This window comes from Coenobita brevimanus, chromosome 53, assembly GCF_032717465.1.
Source record: "Coenobita brevimanus isolate Jiangsu-jjx chromosome 53, ASM3271746v2, whole genome shotgun sequence".
NCBI classification, from domain to species: Eukaryota; Metazoa; Arthropoda; class Malacostraca; order Decapoda; family Coenobitidae; genus Coenobita; species Coenobita brevimanus.
In genome coordinates this window covers 8,165,632-8,171,631 of record NC_137006.1, presented here as the reverse complement: position 1 = coordinate 8,171,631, position 6,000 = coordinate 8,165,632, and the positions used below count along the sequence as shown (strand labels likewise).

Sequence of the window (6,000 nt, the reverse complement as noted above, 5' to 3'; positions counted from 1 at the left end):
TCTTATTTGTCTAAGCCCCGGTCTAGAAAGAGAGCCCCGCTATACGCTAGGATTTTACGGGACAGGAAGCCGAACCGAAAACACCTAGCATTACAATATCTATATCTATCAATCTACCTGTCTATGTATCTATCTTTACTGTATATATATATACACACACACACACACATATATATTTATTTCATTCATTGCCAGACGCCATGTATCCCAAACGGGGTGGCCAAGGGTTTTGAATTAATTGTTTTACAGGGAGGGGCACTAATCCTCCACCAACCCCACTTGACACATAGGGAGAACGTTATGCCAACAGCATCTGGTGTTCCCAGGCGGTCACCCATCCAAGTACTAACCAGAACCAACGTTGCTTAACTTCACTGATTGGACGGGAAGCGGTGTACTCAACGTGGTATGGCCGTTGGCATATATATATATATATATATATATATATATATATATATATATACAGGGTGTAATGCAACGAATGACAAAAACATACACCAATGATCAATCATGCAATTTTGAGTATACTTTGTTCTATAACATATACTCTCTGTGACCCCAGTTCAGCACCCAGCATTCGGCTGTTTAAAAGTTTCGTGGCTGGCATGTGCTAGTGGGTGTGAGGTTCTCAGGGCGACGGGAGACTAGTATTATTAGCTTATACTGTACTGTACATAAAAATTCCATCTCCTATCAGTACACGTGAGTTTTAAGAAGAAACTTGACATAGTCTATTGATTCTTTAACATCGTCATGCTTTCCTGCAATTCTTTTGCACAAATTGACTGTAAATTAAGGATTAAATTCAAATCTTATGGCTTGGAAGGGAGTAGGGAGAGAGGGAGGAAAGGCTGGTGTGCTGTTGCCAGTTATGTAATGTTTAGTTTGTAGGATATTGCTACCAGCATTATCATAACACCCACAGTTCATTCAATGGAAAAACGTTATTGTAAAGGGAGATTAGCCTCACTTTAAGTCAGGAAGAATATTATATATAACAATTTTTCCGCTGCAAGTAAATGTGGCGCGGTTGGTGCCTACACCTGTATTCCTCTCTGCAGCACTGGCATTAGCATCGTAGAATCCGTAAAAATAGACGATATCTGCATATTCTTCATTGATATACGTACGTGACATGCTGTTTCATAAACAAGTGAAGCTAAACCCAGTGAAGAGCTGAACGCGGAGAACAGTATTTGAAGTGTGTGCCTCGTCTGCAAATTTTCCCGTTCAAATGACAGTGGACGCAGGGCTGCCAAGTCCTTATAATCAATCATGCTAGTTTAGTCCTGAAAACTTGCTAGAATGTCGCTAGATAGTAAACACTGCAAAACATCGCTAGAAAATATGATTAAATCTCTAGAATATCACCTAAAAATGGCAAAAATATCCAGAATGTAGCTAGATATCATGTTGCCAGATGTTAAATAGTGCAGCTAGGTAGAAGCAAAAAATAGGTCTAGCTGCATAGTCGTTACAGTGGCAATCCTGTGCCACTGTCCTCACGTCAACATCATATGAAAGAAATGGTGCCACGTTTACTTGCAGCAGAAACATTGTAATTAATAATAATATTACTCCTGACTTAAAAGGATGCTAGTCACTCATTACAATTGTGTTTTCCATTGAATGAGCTGTGGGTCTTATGATAATGCTGGTAGCACTATCCTACAAACTAAACATTACATAACTGGCAACAACACACCAGCCCCTCTCCTCCCTCCCTACTCTCTCACAAACCATAAAATTTTAATTTAATCCTCAGTTTACAGTCAATTTGTGCAAAAGACTTGCAGGAATGCATGACGATGTTAAAGAATTAATAGACTACGTAAAGTTTCTTCTTAAAACTTGCGTGTACTGATAGCAGATGGAATTTTTATGTACAGTACAGTATAAGCTAATAATACTAGTCTCCCGTCGCCCTGCAAAGTTCACACCCAATGGCACATGCCAGCCACGAAACTTTTAAACAGCCGAATGCTGGGTGCTGAACTGGGGTCGCAGAAAGTATATGTTATAGAACAAAGTATTCTCAAAATTCCATGATAGATCAAAGGTGTAAGTTTTTGTCATGTCACGTTACACCCGGTATATATATATATATATATATATATATATATATATATATATATATATATATATATATACTGTATATATACACTAGACCTGTAGTGTTTCCCCATTAACAGGGGGTAGCCAAGACAGGACGACACACTCACCAAAATACTCATCCACTCACAAATATTTACTTGTATCTTAGCCTCTAAAGGAGGAAGGGACCGCTCCTTACCGTACCACACCTCACGAAAGTCAACTGTGGAATGCAGTTCAGCGACATCAGCAGGAGGACCCGACAGCAGAGCTGGTTATGCCTACCACACCATAATGGATCCATCCCCTTACCCACACCTGACCCCATTAGCTGATCGGACCAGATCTGGGAGAACATCCCGTTGGGGCCGCGTCACCATTTATGCATTCACAATTTCTCTCCAGTCATCCCAGTCACGTGCAACCACTCTTCCTTGCTCTACAGACTTCCCTCTAGCAACGAATCCTCGCTTCACACTGTCCATCCATCCTATTTGCGGTCTTCCCCTCAGCCTTACACCTCTCACATCAGATGCAGTTATCTTTTTTACCAATTGCTCTTCATCCATTCTCTCCATATCCCCAAACCATCGCCACACTCTCTGTTCAACTTGCTCAGCCATCTCTTGCATCACTCCAGTTCTCCTTCACACATATCATTTCTCACTCAATCCATAAACGTCGCTCCACACATACTCCTCAGACACCTCATCTTCATTACATTCAATCTCTTCCTCTCTGCTACTCCCATATTCCATGTTTCAGCCCCATATAATGCAGTCGGTACCACAACACCCTCATACAGCCTTCTCTTTACATCTTTTCTAAGCTAACGACATCTAAACACTTTTTTTCATTCCTCCCAGCACCTTTCCTACTACATTCATTCTAAACTTCACCTCTACATCTATTCTTCCATCCACAGCAACATGAAACCTTAAATACTTAAAACACTCTAGCTCCTCAAGCAACTCACCATTCAAAACCATGTTCATCCTCCTGCCATCTACCGACCTTGTACACATCATCACTTTACTTTTACTCTCATTCACCCTCAATTTCCTCCTTTCACACACCCTTCCAAACTTCTCTACCAGCTGTCTCAATCATTCTCAGAATCATCCACCAGTGCAGTATCATCTGCAAACAGCAGCTGACACAGATTCCACTCTCTTCCATCGACCTCTACCTCTACCTAACACTCTTGCATTCACCTCACAGCACCAACCATATAAATATTAAACAACCAAGACGACATCACACATTCCTGCCGCAGCCCCAAGCTCACAGGAAACCAATCACTCACAGTATTTCACACTCCTACACACGCTCTACTTTTCACTCGCTTCAACAACCTACCATCTAGTCCATACAATCTCATAACAGTCCACAAAGCCTCCCCATGAGTTCTATCATATACTTTCTCTAAATCCACGAACGCCCAAAACACAATTCCATACTTTTCGCCAAATACTTTTCACACACCTGTCTCACAGCAAATACCTGATCCACGCATTCCATCTCTCTCTCCTAAAGCCAAACTGCTCATCACCAATCATTCCCTCTGTATCCTCACTAACTCTCTTAATCAGCACTCTACAATACACCGTACCTACATCACTTAACAGACTTATACCTCTAAAACTTATACTGTCATATTTATCACCCTTACCTTCATATAACAGAACCGCACATGCGCTTGCCCAGTCAATTGGCACCATACAGCTCACAAAACAAGTATTCAGCAATCTTACTAACCACTCAGCACTAGTGGCTCCACCACCTTTCAAGGATTCCACAGCACACCCATCCATACCTGCAGCTTTCCCTGTTTTCATCTCCTTTATTTCCTCCTGTATTTCCCCCATCGTGATCAAAGAATCATTCACCCTCCCAAGGCATTTATTCCTTGCGCCATTCCATCTGTCACAGTCTCAGCCTCCTTTTCCTCTTCTACATTTAACAGTCCTTCAAAATACTCTGCCCATCTCTTCCTTACTCCATCCATTTCAATTTACATCCTTCCATCCTCTGCTTTTACTCTCTCTTCCTTCTTAAACTCTCCTTTTTCGCACCCTCTTCACCTCGTTCCAAAACATTTTCCTATTCTGTTGAAAATTCTGTCAACCGCCTATCCCACCTCTCACCTGCAGCTACTTTAGCATCAAGCACAGCCCATCTCGCCCTATTCCTCTTTTCCTTATACCTCTCATAAGACACCTCATCCTTCCTCTGCAGCCACACTTCATATGCACGTCTCTTCTCAGCTATAGCCATATTTACTCTTCGCACCAGCATTTACTTCCCTTTCGTCTCACACCACGCACCTCTTCCGCATACCCCAACACAGCACTCTTAAACAACTGCCATTCCTCCTCCACACTGCAGGTTTTCTGATGTTTCACTGAATTCCACTCATCTTTCAGCTTCTGATACCCTATCATTTTCTCTCTTTTGTCCAACTCACTTTCAAAACTTCCCTGCCTCACCCAGCTCTCCTAGCTGTCACCCACCTCATACTTACTTTCAATTTTCCATCCACCTGGTAGTGGTCAGACATACCTCCACCCTCCCCTCTCAAAATTCTCACATACAACAATCTTCTTAATTTCCTGGATACAACCACAGTCCATCAGCGCTCTATCAACAACTCTTCCACCCTCCTGCCTCACCCATGTATATATACATTGGGTATTCCCAATCACCATCTCTCGGTTCACAGACGTCCCTAACATTATATCCCCATTATCATTTCTTCCAGGCACACCATGTATACCAACGACACCTTCAACTTCCATATTTCCCACTCCAGCATTCAGATCTCCCACCATTACCACATTTATATATGCTGCAGAACTCTGCAGACATCCATCAACCTCATTCCAGAAAGACTTTCTCTCTCTCACTCTTCATCATAAGCATTCATAACCAGGCCTATTGCACTTACAAATACCCACAACTCTCGTCCAAATTTCGCTTTCACCCACATCAATCTCGATGACAACTCCTTCCATTCAGTCACAAACTGCTGCACTTACAGGCTCACTAAAAAGGCCACTTCTTTTTTTAGCTCTTTTTATATCAACACCTGACATCCTTTCATTCACACTTCCAAACGTAGATTCACCATTTCATTTTATCTTCGTTTCACTCAAAGCTAACACATCCAATTTTCATCTCACAAACATTCTCCTAATCTCCTCCCTTTTAGCCTCAGTCGTACTATATCCACGCACATTCACAGACCCAATCTTCAGTGTTCGAGGATAACTCAGTCCCCCTTCCCTTCCTATGCCCTGACTCAGTGTAGGAACTAAAAATACAGAGGAGGGGGTCCCTAGTCCTTTCACCCTGTCCCTTTTAGTCGCTTTTCGCGACACACAGGGAATACGGTGGCAGAATTCTTCCTAACTCAACCCTGCTGCAGAGTGGTAGCACCAACCCAGAGTGCGGCCAGATTGTCCCCACCGCCACAAGGGATATATATATATATATATATATATATATATATATATATATATATATATATATATATATATATATATATATATATATATATATATATAGATGAAGAATCTTTTGTCTGAAGAAGTAATACATGGGAGTACTTACTGTCTCACTTTTCATTTTTCCTGTGGTCAGTTCCGTATATAAACACATACATTCATACATACATGTAAACGCAGATATACAAACACCTACACATAATGTATATCCATAGATAGATTACACATACTCGTACATTCATACGAACATAAGTAGCTCACACCTAGGCAGGCATTCTTTTACAGAGCCCACATATACATAATCTACACATACATGCATACATACATGTACACACATTAAGCAGAAGGATTTACACATTCTCTCTCTCTCTCTCTCTCTCTCTCTCTCTCTGAGGTAGAA

The 6,000-nt window shown here is 41.5% G+C and overlaps 1 non-coding gene across 1 annotated transcript; it reads right to left on the bottom strand.

The window, feature by feature from the left end:
• Window positions 1-301: 301 nt before the first annotated feature.
• On the bottom strand, window positions 302-420 carry LOC145400894 (5S ribosomal RNA). Its single transcript, XR_013897517.1, has one exon. It is a non-coding gene; the product is annotated as a 5S ribosomal RNA (ribosomal RNA).
• Between the last annotated feature and the right edge of the window lie 5,580 nt (window positions 421-6,000).